Source organism: Cryptomeria japonica, chromosome 6 (assembly GCF_030272615.1).
Source record: "Cryptomeria japonica chromosome 6, Sugi_1.0, whole genome shotgun sequence".
Classification (NCBI taxonomy): Eukaryota; Viridiplantae; Streptophyta; class Pinopsida; order Cupressales; family Cupressaceae; genus Cryptomeria; species Cryptomeria japonica.
In genome coordinates, this window is record NC_081410.1 from 611,256,008 (window position 1) to 611,272,589 (window position 16,582).

The 16,582-nt window shown below is 38.5% G+C and overlaps 1 protein-coding gene across 8 annotated transcripts in view; it reads left to right on the top strand.

The window, feature by feature from the left end:
- LOC131037736 (DNA-binding protein RHL1) overlaps positions 1 to 16,582 on the top strand; it is a 118,054-nt gene that overhangs the window by 38,093 nt on the left and 63,379 nt on the right. The window lies entirely within an intron of this gene.

Below are 16,582 nucleotides of genomic sequence, written 5' to 3' on the forward strand. Positions count from 1 at the left end.
TATTCAAGTCTTTTATTCTTAAATTCTGATATTTCTGTCAGATCAAATAATGCTTAGACAGACGATAGTAGGAATTCCTTGTCTGCAGAATGATAATTTATAATATCTCTTTATAAATGATTGTTCTTAGGAAATAAAATCAATAGCACTTATATTCAGATATTATATGACGTATGTAAACCATTATTACTGCTATCTCTAATTGAGCACTTAAATATATGCAAGGTGGACTTTACATATACATATAGATGTCTCTGATCTTATTTGATTATTATCCTTCCTTCAGTTGATCGCTGGATATACGTTTCAATCTGGATTTTATCTTTCTTTCTGATCGCAGTAGTTACTTCCAATTGTTCCTGCGATTTCTGGGTGTAAATGGAATGGTGTTTGTTGCAGAACAGATTGTATATGATGTCCCGAATATCTTCAGTATAATATATATATAATCACCCTGTTGCTTAATCACCCAGTCTGATTTCTCGAATGATGTAGTATGTGTAATGGTGATGATTTGGTTTTAGGCAATCGTCTTTTCAGATGTATGTCTTGATGCTTTTGCGGTATTATTTTTGCTGTCCTAATTTATCTATTCATTGATCTCCTGTAGTATCGACATTGCTCCTTATTAAGTATGCTCTGTGGTAGAGAGGGTGTGATAGTGAAGCGTTGCCTCCTCCTCCCTTAATCGTGTCTCGTCACAAGTGTCTAACTAATAAAATAGTATCTTTCGAATGTTTAAGAGTTACGTCTTTTTCAATGGAATGGGTTCCTCTAACAGCCATGTCTTCTATTTAATATTATTAATTTATTTAAATCTTTAATATTACCACTGCCATTTATTGATCATTGTTTACGATCAATATTACCACTTCAATGATACTCGATGCTTATCATAACTTGTCATTCTTTGTCATTATCATTGAATTAGATTGCTGCACAAAGATGTTAATTATTACCTTAATGGATTGAGCTTTATTTGATGACCTGTCTTGTAACCGCTCCTTCTTCTTTGCTAATATAAGTAACAGTCAAACATTCTGTTATGGTCTGCATACTTTGTTTGATACCAATCGGTGCATATTTCACTTAAGAAAAGTTTAGAAGGATTTTATATTGTTGCAAGGGAGACCATTCTGACATGCGTCAGATTTGGTGTGTCATAAAGTTTACCATTTGATATGCTTGCAGCAGCAATCATGCTCAAGGAACTGGTGAGTTGAGACTTTTTTGTTTGTTTGTGTTTTGTTAATAATATAATATTGTAAAATTTATATTATTGTTTGATAAATATGAGATTAATATTAATATTTAATAAATATAAACTATATATTAAATTCTGTTTACTATTACTATTAAGATTTTATTTAGTTCATTCTACTCATTTATTTGGTTATATATATATATATATATTTATATTTTAATTGTATTATTATTTATTATTAAATTCTATTTTAAAGCGGGCATCACCATTTTCTGATTGTTTAGATGGGGACATCACACCAATACCCTCTCTTGATGCATCACACTGAAGCTCAAAGGGTCTAGGGAAATCTGGGACAGCCAACATTGGACATGTGGTCATCAACTGTTTGAACTTTTCAAAACACTGTTGTTCCTGGTCAGTCCAAATGAAAGCCCCCTTCTTCGTCAAGTCTGTCAATGGTGCTGCCTGCTGAGAAAAGCCCTTGACGAAGCGCCTGTAAAAACCACATAATCCCATGAATCCTCTAAGTTGTGTAAGGTTCTCAGGAGTAGGCCATTCTATAATGGCTCGAACCTTATTTGGATCCATCCGCACCCCTTGAGCACTAATAATGTGTCCAAGGTATAACAATTCTGTCAATCCAAAAGCACACTTGGACTCCATAGCATACAAGGACTCCTCTAAAATACTCAATACCTCATCCAAATGTGCTAAGTGCTCTTGCCATGTCCTGCTATAAACCAAAATGTCATCAAAGAACACAAGGACATATTTCCTCAACTGGCGCTGGAAAACCCTGTTCATAGTGGATTGGAAAGTAGCTGGTGCATAAGTCAAACCAAAAGGCATAACTAAGAATTCAAAGTGTTCACAATGGCATCAAAAAGCTGTCTTTTCTATGTCTTGCTCCCTTACCCAAATCTGATGATATCCTGATCTCAAGTCAATTTTCGAGAAGTAGCAAGCTCCATGCAACTCATCAATCAGCTCATCAATGCGTGGAATAGGGTATAGGTTCTTGATGGTTCTCTTATTCAAAGCCCTGTAATCTATGCACATCCGTAGAATACCATCCTTCTTTTTAACCAACACCATTGATGAAGCAAAATGAGACTTACTTGGACGTATGTGGCCCATGTCCAACAACTCCTTAATGGTCTTCTCAATTTCATCTTTCATCTTTTTCAGATGCCCATATGGTGTGATCATGATAGATTTGGCACCCTCCTCAAGCTCAATGACATTCTCAATACCCCTATCAGGAGGTCCACTTGGTCTAATTTGGGGTGTTTAGTCAACAAGCTTTGTATATCAGGTGCATACTCAACCTTCTGCTGCTTCGTCTATGTAGGCATTATTCTACATGCTGCTGCCCACTCTAGTTGATCATGGTGAACTAATCCCTCCATTCTCCTAAAAGAGATCATTTGCAAGCTCATGTCTGTGATTGCTTTGAGCACATGCTTCCTTCCATTAGCTTCAAACCGCAACTCCATATGTTTAACATTGAGTATGAGCTCCTCAATAGCATGGATCCAAGTCATCCCAAGTACTACATCCATATCTCCCATATTGACTACATAGAAATCAGCCTTGAATTCATAGTCAGTCAAATGCATAGGGAGATCAATAATCATCTTATTACAAGTGAAGGCAAAACCATCAACAACTTTCACACAAACTCCCTCAAAATCTTGTGTCTGAATCCCACGTCTAGCTACCAACTTCTCATCAATGAAGTTGTGTGTTGCTCTTGTATCAAAGAGAGTGATGACTCGCTGCCCTGCTATGACTCCCCTCATTCAAAAGGAACCCTCACGATGCAAGGAAGTGATGCACATGGTAGTCCTCTTACCTTCTGACTCAGTTTCAGACACTTCTGAAGCTTTTTCTGATTCTACATCCTCATGATCAATCTGTTGGTCTGAAAAATCAGAATTATCCTCATACTCATAAACCCATTCCATTTGCTTTGCCTTAGCCTTGGGTCTCATGGGACACTCATGATCAGGTGTATAGGGTGCCTTACACCAAAACCAAAGGTTTTTCCTCCCCAAATCATTTAAACTTTCTTGATTTCTACCCATTGGAAACTTGTTTTTGAAATCTGATTTCTCTTTTTTCTTGTGAGGGAATTTACTATCTTTGTTGAAAGAAAATTTGGATAGAAACTTACTTCTAGGTGTTGCAAGCCTCATTTTTCTTGTGAGGGAATTTACTATCTTTGTTGGAAGAAAATTTGGATGGAAACTTACTTCTAGGTGTTGCAAGCCCCATATTGCGTGCTTTCTTCATGGCTTCTAACAACATAGGTGGGTCGAATGCCTTAACCCATCCTCTCAAAGGCTCCAATAATCCCTCCATGAATAGTATAACTAGCCTCCTTTATGAAATGCTAGGCACCATTTCCGCAAGCCTCTGAAATTCTCCAATATAGGTTTCCAAACTACCAACTTGTTTCAGCTGTGCCAATTCTTTGAAATACATCTTTGGATCCTTATGGTCGAACCTCTTTATCAACTTGTCCGTGAACTTAGCATAGGTGGTGATGTGATTGTGGCCAAGTGTGGCTAGACCATGATACCACCATTCGTGAGCAACACCCTCCAAGTGTAATGTGGCGAACCTGATAGCATCCTCTTCAGGCATTGGCCTGAGTGACAAATAGTTATCCAACTTTTGCACCCATGCTCTCGCTGTACTTTTGTCACTCCCATCAAAGTAAGGCATGGTGATCTTGCCGTGATCTTGCCTAAAGTATGCTGATAATCAGTCCGCGCCAAAGTGTGGTAATCATTCCTCCCACCATTCCTCCTACTCGTCTGGTTCATAAATTGATCAAAAGACCACATATCTTTCAAGTCGGGAGGCAAGGTAGTATACTCCAAATATGCTTGCCGAGTTTCATCTGCATAAGGTACAGGGGCAGCAACCTGCGGTTGTTCTTCACATGGAGTGAAGGTAGGAAAAAGTGGTCTCGTGATGGATCCTCTAGTGTAGGCATCACGCTGGTTGGCTGTTCTATCTCTTCCTTCTACTTCATTGTGGCGACCACTCCCACTGTCTTGCCCTGACTTATTTGTTTGTTGTGGTTTAGGTTGCTGAATATGGCGTGTTTGTTCCATTCTTCCTAGCAACCATGACATCATGTCGATCATGGTATCGAACTTTCATTCGATTCGTGCATCCTTGTCATCCTTAGCCATATTCGGAACTGCCTTATCTTTTTCTTTCTCTCTCAATGCCTTTGAAAATGTGTCAACTTCAGGTACTTGTGGAATGTTATACTGCTGTCTTCGCTGTTCCCTGTTGTAGTAGCTTATTTCTCTTTCACTCATCAATCATAGGATGACGGGATCTTGGCTTTGATACCATTGAAATAAACCTTGTATTGAAATGACTGAGAAGAAGGAATATTTTACTGTCCAAACTGCGTGTTATGCTGTTCTGAGATTTGCGTGTTATGTTGACAGAGTTTTCAGTTTGGTATGAAGATCATCACACATGTATATCTTATGAATAAACGTCTTTTAATGACTCTTCTTGATCGATAGTTAACTAGGGATGCATATATAACTGTCTAATGCTGATATATATAAGACTAGGCCCAAAAAATCAAGAACTAACAACAAGCTGACATTATAACAAACAGTTGTCATACACCCTCAGAAAATCATGAATGAGATGCAATCAATACTCCTTCCTTCTTTATTTTATATGACTATCAAATGGGACATTACATTGGCAGCAATATGACCAAACACTTGGACTACTATCAAAGACCCTTTTCAGACTTTTTGAAGACAAGTGAGAGCAACTAACTCATACATTTAGATTGAGATTACAATAAACGAATAATGCCAAAAGAACTTGGAGTTCAGCGCCTTGAAGAAGCAAGCAATATCATGAGTTAGGGAGCCTCCAATGAGTCAATTCGTCCTCCTTCACAAATCACCCCTGCTGCTGCTAGTGGAAGTCTTATACAATAATGATTGACAGCTGCAAGTCCTTCAATCTTCTACCAAAATAATCGCCCTTCCTCCACAAGTATAGCGCTGTCTATATTGATGAGTTTTGATGCCGAAAGTATGAGATGAGCAAAATCGAAAGATGGAGGCTGACTGGTACGATTTTGCCTCAGACTGAAATATTACTGATTCCTCCACAAAAACACTTCCAATTTGCCTCAAGGTGAATCACCTAATCCCTCCAAAAATATCGCTGACCTTTGTAGGAAGATTTGATGTCTTCTTGATGAGATCTGATCCAAATCGCGGGTTATGGGGTGGAATTCAAACTTGTCTCAGACCTGCAAATTTACCACTTAAACTCACAAATCTTCTTCATAATGTCCTCTAATAGAATTGTCTCACCACTCCAAACAAAATCGATGCTCTATGGCCTTCAATCTGAAAATTTGATAATATCATGGACCATCCACCATGGAAATATGGCAAACTCGATAAGCACACTCAAGAAGACTGATTTGTCTCCCTCTCTCAATAGCAACCCCTCGGAAGATCTCTCACCTCCTCAGTTATGCTAACCATCAGGAGTCTTCATTCTCAAATGATTGTCTGCTGAAAACCCTTCCTCTCCACAAGTCTACATAAGAAGAGATATTCACAACAATTGATGCTTAACAATGAACCACCTTCCTCTATTTATTCTTCTCATATCCAATCATGTAATTCCTTCTAGAAGATTCTCTTCTTATCCTTTAGGTACACTTTATTATTTTATTACACATTAATTTAATTGCACTTTTAAAATATTATTAAAGTGCACACATCTCACAATACGTGTAATCTCTTTATTTCGCCATAAAATCAAGTAGACATGAAATGTGAAGCCGTGAATCACTGCAAAATGACCCCCTAATCAATCCTCTTGGCCTACGAGGGTCAAGTGATAGGCCAATCCCATAAATATCTACAGACTAATGAGAAGGGGACATTACAAAAAATAAAAATCATTTCTATTCTATATATTTGAGTTTATGATAATGGTAATAGAAAATTTAAGATTTAAATTTTAAATTATGCCTTGAATAGATTTTTACCTGGCATCATTTATGTCCGGTTTTTTGCGCATGTCTCATGAAAAGAAGTCTCCTTGTGCATTCCTAAACATCTCAATCTCACGGACTATGTGTGCTCCGACTAATGAATTGGGTGACATTCACTCTACAACTTCGTAGAGCCCACTTCACACCTCGTCATTGGCCTTGAAATCTAGGCGAAATTGGAACGCCGGATTAAGGTAGTAAGTAGCTGCATGTATACGCCTGTGAAGTAGATTGTGCCATTGTTGATCAATGACCTCCCATATGGGACTGTACTTAGCTTGATTCCTTGAATAAATAGCTCTAATGGCCTCCTTCACCTTGTCAATGTCCTCATAAATGTAGTCTATTGCGTGTTTCTCTCCATCAGCAACTCATAGGTGAACAAGAGGCTCTATGAACTGTGATCATTGTGAAAGTTGAAACATTAAGCTTTAAGTTTTAAGTTTTACATAAACAAGTGTGAACAAAAATAAGGAAATGAGAAAAAAAATATAATGGAAAATTACCTGCACAATCTCTTTGGCCGGTTGCCAAAAGCTATGCTCATCAAAAACCCGATTAGTTGTCTCAATCCCTACAGTGGTCTTTGCATATGATGATGTGGTCCACTCCTCACTTACAAACATGAGTTTCAAACCGGCCTTGGATTGAAGCAAGGGTTGCAACTTGATAAAATTTGTTGCAAATTGGGTAATTCCTGGATGAGCCAACTCTTTCCTATTTGTGGAATTCCTCATAAGGTTGAGGACCCAGGTATGATTATATATGTATTTACAAATATTCCTTGCATTCTTTACACATTTTTTAATCCAAGGAATTTTGCCAAGATCCTCCAATTCAAGGCAATGAGCAGCACAAGGGGTCCAAAACACGCTGGGGTGCCTCTCCATAAGAAGTTTACCTGCATAAACATAATTTGTTGCATTATCTGTCACTATCTGTACCACATTCTCCTCAACCACCTTCTCCAACACCTCACAAAGATGCTCAACATTTTTCATTTTTCTTGAAGCATCAATTGACTTAAAAAACACTATGCTACCTGAGAAAGAAAAAAAAGCGATTTAGTAAAACAAAAACTAAAAAATCTAATCACTAAATCAATATATTTTACAAAACACAAAGTACAATTACTTGATGAGGAGACAAGAAAATTCAGCAGTGTTCTATTTCTTTTGTCGGTCCAACCATCAATCATGATGGTGCAACCCTTCCTCCATACCTCACGCTGCTTGACAATTGTGGCTTTGACATCAACCACCTTTTGACTCAAAATAGGACTTGTTATCTCCTCATCACTAGGGGCTTTGAACCCCATACCACAAACGGTAATGACATCTACCATAATTTGCCAATAAGGAGACTCAAAACAAATTAAATAAAAGGAATAAGTATTTACCATTGTTACCAGGAGACCCGTTTCCTACCTTTGGAGACCCGTACTGGTACCGAAGACGTACCATAGATGCATTTCCGGTACCGGATACTTTTCCAAAAACTTCTTGACGCATAAGGTGCTTTTAGCTGCCATTCCTGCCGTCTTCGAAGTCTCCTGACCAAAAATTGACGTCTCCTAGAAAACTTAGGGCAAAATGTAGTAAAAAGGCAAAAACAAACAAACAAACTAATAAGATAAGCTTGCAGCGAAACAAAGTTGTAGGGAAATGACTAATAAGGAAATTGTTTCACAGGAAGACAAAAATCCATGCAAAGTTATAGTGATCAGATATATTGACAATGTAGACTTTTTGAGAGGACTGATTTCTTATCATTGTAATAGTCTAAAGGGAAATTGCCTTTACTATTTAGCCGACAATATTGAGTGTACTCAACATCTATGTTACCTTATTTTCACTAAACAATTTAGATTGGCTATGGTATCAACAATATAAGCAATTTTAATTTTAATTTTTGTTAAATTTTAAAGTTAATGTTAAACTTGACCACTGTTCTTGTTTTCAAAGTTCTCTGTTGTGATATGTTTTGGAAATTATTAAATATTATTTATTAAAAAAATTGGCATCTCCAAGTACCCTGTCTCCTATTTTTGAAAATTAGTCGTATTGGTACTGGTACCAGTCTCTGGAGTCTCCAAGTACCCTTGTGTTTGTTGTGACCATTTCACACATCGCCCCATTGCAAATGGGGACCCTTGCTTTTTTGCTTTTTAGGGTTTGTCTTTTTAGGTTTTTTAGGGTCTTGTCAGGTAGCCTTTGCATTTTGAGTGTCGCCAAGGGGATCACATGGATAGCAAGTCCGGCTTGAGTGATGTCTTGATCCTGAAATTTGGCTAAGTTTGGAATGTCCTGAAATTTGGCTAAGTCTGAAGTCCTGATCCTGAAATTTGGCTAAGTCTGGAATGTCCTGATCCTAAAATTTGACTAAGTCTGGAAACTGAAAAACCTCCAAAAACTAGATTTTGCAATATAACTCCTGGAGGTCTGAAACCACTCTCAAACATCCTAAAAGTATATATGGAATATAACTTAAAGTATAAGAAACTTATACTTAAATGTTATATTCCATAAAAATTGTCCTGATAGAGAGTTCAAAAAGTCAAAATTTCGCTCCTGTCCTTCACTGAGGATCCAGAGCGAAAAGCGCTCTTGTCCTTCTCCAGGGGTCCAAAGCGAATCGCTCCTGTCCCTCACCAAGTGTCCAGAGCGAAAAGGCTTAGTGGAGTCATTCCTGACCTTGTTTGGACAAATTGAGACATCAAAGGCATGGTGAAGGACAAAATGAGCATGATAGAGCATCAAGGCTTGATCAAAGACAATGAAATGATGGAGTTTTGTCTAGAAAGGTAAAAGCGCTCCTGTCCCTCTCTGAAGGACTGGAGCGATTTTATTCATATACACATTTTTAGACCTTGTTTGGACTCGAACTCTTATTCATGGCGTGTAACAAGATGATATCTTCCTTAGCCAAGACATTTTTTGATGAAAATTGTAACGATTTGGCCTAGAGAGCAAAATTCGCTCCTGTCCCTCACTGAAGGACTGGAGCTTGAAATCCAAATGTGCATTATCATTGCAAGATTTAAGTAATTTTGCGGTTTGAGGAGGCCAAGGGAAGCGGGTTCTGTCCGTTGAATATAACTTGAGTGGGCCATAATGAAGAAAATCAACCTAAATGACAAGTTCGCTCCTGTCCCTCACCACGGGACCAGGGCTATTTTCAAAGGGCGCTCCTGTCCCTCTCCAAGGGACCAGAGCGATTTTCCCTCAATGCAAGTTTTTGGCAAAAAAGTTTCGCGTTTGAGGTGGGTGGAGGAAGACACAATCGATCCGTTGAAGATAATTTTCGAAGCTAGCAAAGGACGAATTGGCTTGTAATTGCAAAAGTGCTCTCGTCCCTCACTGAAGGACCGGAGCTTGAATTTCAAATTTGCACTGTTCTTGTAGGATCAAGACAATTTTATGATTTGAAGAGACCAAGGAAAACATGATTTATCCATTGAATATAATTTGGAAGGCTAACAAAGGACGGATAAGCTTGGATTTGCAAAATAGCTTCTGTCCCTCTCCAAGGGACCAGGGCGAAAAACCTAATATCCAGTCCTTCTCGCCAAGTTTGGACGAATCTAGGCCAAGGCACAAGTTTGGAATGATACTTAAAGTGCTTCGGGGTGGAATGGAGTTGCAAGGACCATAAATTGCGATGACAATTGGCAAAAGCGCTCCTGTCCCTCTCCAAGGGCCCAGAGCGAAGTTATCAACATTCGTTATTTTTTGCCCTTTTTTAGCAAATCGCATTAGATGCCAAATTCGTTAAAAACTTCAAAATATTTTAAAAAAATTTCAATTAAATTGGCATTTAATAAAGGCGTATGGCATTTAATAAATTAATTTTTGAGCCTTAGAAAAATCGAAATTTTAATTATAAAGGCATTTAAAATTAATTTTTATTAAATTAAAATGGAAAATGGAGCGCTTTGAGGTATTATTTTTATCCATTTTATTAGGTCAGCCTCTTGTTTTTGCAAATTTATTTATTTTTTGGCCTATTTTGCCAAGTCGGCCTATGGGGAGGTGAAATGGTGAGCGCTCTATATATTTGGGGTGTGTTTTTCATTATTCAAATCATTCATTCATTGTTTCAAGTGCGATTTGGAGAAGCAAGGAAGGAGGTGCGAAATCTAGCTTGTGTGGAGCGAATTTCTACCAAGTGTGGAGACTATGGAAGGCGAAATTCATCTTGAAGGCTATTGGAGAGGTGTATTTCTTGCTAGATTGGAGGATAAATTCCAGATGTTTTGAAGGTATTTGAAGGCGAATTTCCAGATTTTTTAAGACTAAAGGTGGTGGAGTTCTTTTCCAAGCTAAAGGAGGTGCATTTTATCCAAGGGAGAACTTTGATCTACATTTCGCCTAGCCAAAATTCATCTATTTTTACATCATTTCTTAGAGTTAATTCTCAAGAGGAGGTATGGCAAAATCATCTTGACACCCTTATTCAAGGTTTTTTTTTTTTAGGCATTTTTTGGAAAAATCTAAGTATTACATGGTTAATTAGGAAATGATAACTCAAGATTTATCATGAAGTTTCCTAATTAAAATCTTGAATCTTCCTTTTAAGTTTAAGTTTTAGACTTCAAGATATATTACTAATTGTGAAATGTTGTGTAGGTATCAAGATGGCGACTCCCAAGCTCGAAGGATCTACAAGTCGGAAGGTTCTCCTCAAGGAAAATTAAGCCAGATCAAGGACGGTCTCCTCAAGGACGATCAAGCAAGGACAAGGGCGGCCTCCTCCAGTCTAGCATTCCAAGGCGAGGTACATCATCATCCTGCACATTAAGGACACAAGAAGTTAGAACAAGGGTTCGTTGAAGAAGCAAATAGTTCCAAATGAATTAATTAAAGCTAGCTTCTCAACAACATCAAGATGAATATTTACCAAGTTACAAGTGTCAGACGAGGTGGCATCCTAGTCATCACTTCTCCAGTCAGTGTGGTCCACCTCAGCACGTCCAGATTCAATGTACCTAACTTATGGAAGGTGGCACAAACTCCGATGTACCTACCCCAGCTATCCATTGGTCGATTTTTCTAGAGAGGACATGTGTCCAAGCAATACAATTTTATCATTGGTCAAGCATTAAATGTTATGTAATGGTTGTAACAAACCCTAATTAGGGTTTTCATTGTTGAATCTTGGCCATTGATCTCGAATTGATCTAAGCCATCGAATTGTATTGAGGGCACTATATAAGCCTTGGCATTTCATTTGTAAAGGCAGTTAGATAATTAGAAAATAGTTAGAAAGGAGTTAGTGGATAGAGAGTAGTTAGAAGGTGATTAGAATAGCAATTAGAGTAGAGTAGAGAGAGAAGGCAAAGATTGTTGCCAAGATGTTGTTGTAAGAGACTTGTAACTTCATTGAAGAAATGGTGAAATTCATGGGTCGATTCGACAATTTGCATGGTCTTCATACTTCTCATATTTGATTTCATGTTATTAGATGAGTGGAAGAAATGTGCTTGATTGATGGTGAAATTCGTATATCCATACTACTAGCAGTTTGTTGATTGCAGACTTGCCTTGTGTAGTCAACTGGAATCGTTCAGCTTAAGCCTAACTTCAATTATCGCTTCTTCATTGATATGCATCAGCGTGATGGTGTCTATGCCTGCAGTGATGATTTGAACATCATAAAGCTTTCCTTCGAAGATCGCACTAGCCTTGTGGAGATGGTCCTGCGATGTCCAAACAAGACCTAGTTAGAATTTCATCAAAGATCATTCAGTGCTCCTACATTCTTAGTATTAGAATTAGATCCTCTCCTCGCCCTCGTCTTTTTTCCTTTTTTCAAATCAAAGCTAGCAAGAGCCTATGTTCCAGCAATATTCAAAGCAGATCAGACGTTCAATCATCAAATGTAAGTCCCCTTGTGATTCCAGCAAAATCACATCGTACCACAAAGAGCTTATCCACACGTAGAGACCCTACATACAAGAACCTTGAAGTCATCCTGATTGATCCTTTTTCGCGATATCTTCAGCAATCAGAGGCTTTATTCAAGAGAGGATAAGGTACCTTTAGGTATTTTATTCTGTGTTTGATAGTGTACAAAATACACGTCAACAGTGTTCTACCAACCTTGATATTTACTATTAAGTTTTACTTGTAACTTTAAAAATTAAAATAATCAATGCAACATACTCTTAATTTCTTAAAAGCAAAAAAATCAAGACTGTTGTCAAAATAATAATGATTACCTCACTGCATGAAATGGAATGGTGTTGTAGAACCAAAAATCTCCAATTGCATTTTTCGCAGTGTCATGCTTCTCCTTATTCTAACCCATGCTCTCAAGCAATGGTTGGGCACCAAAGTCATGCATGGAACAAAAAGTGAATCTAATGTGGATTTATTTTTACGAATCTGAGGCCCAATGCTCACACTTGCACTACCACTACTTTTAGATGTAGGAAATGGAGGCCGAGGAGTTGAAGAAGCCTCTCCACCAATGTTTGCCATTTCTTCCATTTGCTTTCTTTTTAATTATTTTTTCTCTTCAAATTCCTCTAATTGAGCTTGCACTTCATGTATAGCCTCAGGGGGTGCTACTTTGAATGGTTTGGCATCATGGCATTCTATTTGTGCTATGTGATATTTCAATTGGTTAATACCTCCCCCACTATATTTCGTTTTGCAATAATAACATATTACTTCTCACTTTTTTGATCCGGGGATGCCATGTTTCCAAGCCTTATTCTTTCTAATCGGGTTTGCCTTTGGGGTACCACTATCACTATTGGTAGGTTGAGACATTATGCTGCAATATATTATAAATGAAAAAAATCAGCATCTACACATTCTAATTAAGTTAAAAATAAATAAAATAAAGAAAAAATAGAACTAGGGTTTCTTATTTTTTCTATCAACATAAAATGGAAATATGAAAGTAAAAAAATCAAAAAACAACAAAAAAATGTAACTTACCTCTTCAAATTTGCTCCAAAATTGAAGAAATGCACCTTCAAATTTGTAGAGGCCTCCTCCAAATCCTTCTTTAACTCCTTTAAATGCACGAATGCAAGTTACTAACTTGCACAAACAAATCAACAATCACTATCTCTTCTTGATGCAGGAGTATCGGTGTAGTTCTTACTGGTTTGAGCAGTTAGTAGTGGAATTGCTTGGAGATCGTGACATTTCTTCATGTTTGAGAGTTTAGCGTTGTGGATTTGGATTTATTCCCTTGAGTTCATGTTCGAGTTTCATGGCATTTGGATTTGATTCCGGTGAGATATTGATTCCGGTATTGGCCCGGTTGATATGTTCTTACCGGTTAGTCTTGCAGAGTGTTGAGTGAAGTTGAATCGGGTTGCGGTTGATTTCTGTGACTTGCGGATCATTGAGTTATGTTTCTTGTGCCTTGTCCAATGTTCTCGGAGAACCGCGTGATGTTTTGTGCATTGGAAGTTGTTCTTAGTGATTTGAGCCGACATTTTACCGTTAGCACGTTTCATTATGAACCGGGTGGTCTTTGGGCCGACTTGATCAAGTTATTATTATTTGTGGATGGTATAAATAGAAGTTTTGCGAATCATTTGAGACAAAAGACAGAAGATAGAAGTTAGAAGCTCGAGATTGAGCGAAGATGTAGAACCGACGAGATTTTGGTTCTGTAGGCTTGAAGTCAGAAGGGCTGAGGTCCGGATTAGGGTTGAATCGACAAACTGTTATTGGAAGCCGATTTGATGTGTAGATGATCAATGGATCTTATATTTGTGTTGTAAGTATTGTTTGTATCCTGGACTGCGATCCAGCATGTGGCATATGAAATTATTCATATTGTTATGAGATTTGTTCATACTGTTTACCGGTTATGTATTTTGTGCTGTTACCAGTTGTTCTTTTTGCTTTATCTGGTGTTGTGTTATCGATATATTTTGCATGGTGTTTGTGTTAGGCTGCAAGGATGGGATGCCCTTCATTGGATCTCCCTACCTTGACTTCATCAAATGGTATCAAAGCTGGTTTGTGAACCTGTTATTGGAGGAAGACTTGGTTATGCATCGGTTGGTTGGAAAGGAAGTTGAGACAGCTTGTGGAGTTGTTCAAATCACCGAACGTGTGGCAAAGCAAGGTTTGCAAGTAGACTGCCAATCCTAGAGTTTGAGCTTGAGGCAGTTAGTGGGTGGAGACTTGAACATATCGCCGATTGAGGTAGGCTGCAGGTTGGACCGGTAGATCGCCGAGGAGAGGCAATCGGAAGCTGTAGTCAGATCGCCGAACCAGATCAAGTGATGGGACTCACTTTTCAATTAACCCCGAGAGTCTAATGTAGGAGCACCGGTGTAGTTCTTACCGGTTTGAGCAGTTAGCAGTGGAGTTGCTTGGAGATTGTAGCATTTCTTCATGTTTGAGATTTTAGCGTTGTGGATTTGGATTTATTCCCTTGAGTTCGTGGTCTTTATCGTGTTCGAGTTTCATGGCACTTGGATTTGATTTCAATGAGATATCGATTTCGGTATTGGCCTGGTTGATATGTTCTTACCATTTAGTCTTGCAAGAGTGTTGAGCGAAGTTGAATCGGGGTTGCGGTTGATTTCCGTGACTTGCGTATCGTTGAGTTATGTTTCGTGTGCCTTGTCCGATGTTCCCAGAGAACCGCGTGATGTTTTGTGCATTGGAAGTTGCTCTTATTGATTTGGGTTGACATTTTACCGTTAGCACGTTTCATTATGAACTGGTTGGTCTTTGGGCCAACTTGATCAAGTTATTGTTATTTGCGGATAGTATAAATAGAAGTTTTGTGAATCATTTGAGGAGACAAAAGATAGAAGACATAATTTTGAGATTGAGCGGAGATGTAGAACTGGTGAGATTCTGTTCCAGTAGGCTTGAAGCCGGAAGGGCTGAGGTCCGGATTAGGGTTGAACCGACAGACTGTTACCGGAAGCCGATTTGATGTGTAGATGATCCGCGGATCTTATATTTGTGTTGTAGGCATTGTTTGTATCCTGGACTGCGATCCAACATGTGGCATATGTAATTCTTCAAATTGTTATGAGGGTCATACTATTTACCGGTTATGTATTTTGTGCTGTTACCGGTTGCTCTTTCTGCTTTATCTGGTGTTGTGTTACCAGTTACCGGTATATCTTGCATGGTGTTTGTGTTAGGTTGCAATGATGGGATGTCCTTCTTTGGATCTCTCTACCTTGACTGCATCACTTCTTCAATCAATCTGCTGGTCTGCTCTTCAATGCCTCAATATTTTTGCCCAGATGCCTGTTTTTCTCTCCTCCTTATGTTTGTGAACAATAAAAATGAGTTTTAAGGGTAGGGAGGCAAATATAATGACCTTTTGGTCAAGTGAAAACACTAATTTTTTTATTTGTTTTTGCTTTTTTATTTTTATTGGGTGTAGCAGAGTTCGATCCTCAAGATTCGGCATGTCTAAGCAGACTCAACCAGACTTGGCCGGTCCGAGTTCAGACCCTTCTGGACTCTGCAGAGCTGATCCGGCTCTAGACTTGCAGAGTCCTAGAACTATGATTATAACTATATTAATAATGAGATCATCATAGCATGGACATTCTTGGATTAATCTGTAATAACACCATCTCCCAAGTCAATCACACAGTAAGTCCCTAGGGAGGATCGTAGGTAACAATATTGAGGTTGATCCTCTCCAATATTGCCTTAGAGTCGGGAAGGGCACCTAACCCCACCTTGCTGCCCTCATAGTGCATCATGAAGGGTTTGTCAAGAGCTGGGAAGGAGGCCTAACCCCGCCTTGCTGCCCTTGTGAGCCAAGAAGGGGGCCTAACCCCACCTTGCTGCTCATAAGCCATTTAGAGCAGGGATGGGGGCCTAACCCCACCTTTATGCTCATAAAGGCTATTCAGGACCGGGAAGGGGGCCTAACCCCACCTTGCTGCCCATGAATCCTAGCCCCTCATGTGGACCTACCTACATCATTCCCATGTTCTCACAATGCAAATGCCAAGGAGTGATAATATGATAAACATATACCTCTTTGATAGCAACAAGTAATGGATAATCCTTGTTAGGATTGAACCTCTTGATTTGTTGTTTGTATTCATTTAGAATGAATTCTATATCTTAGTTCTGCTCTTACTGGGTGACGTATCCCAATAGATAAATTGCTCCTTTTCTGAATAACATCATATTCTGCATAAGATGAATCATAAGATTTCCCAAGAACCTTATCAAAGAGTGATCATGCCTTTTTAATGTAATTTCGAGCTGTTAAAATCAATTGTTTCATTACTATCTTTTTAAAAGGCATGTCAATAAGTCCAATAGATTGCTTTTCATTCTTATGCT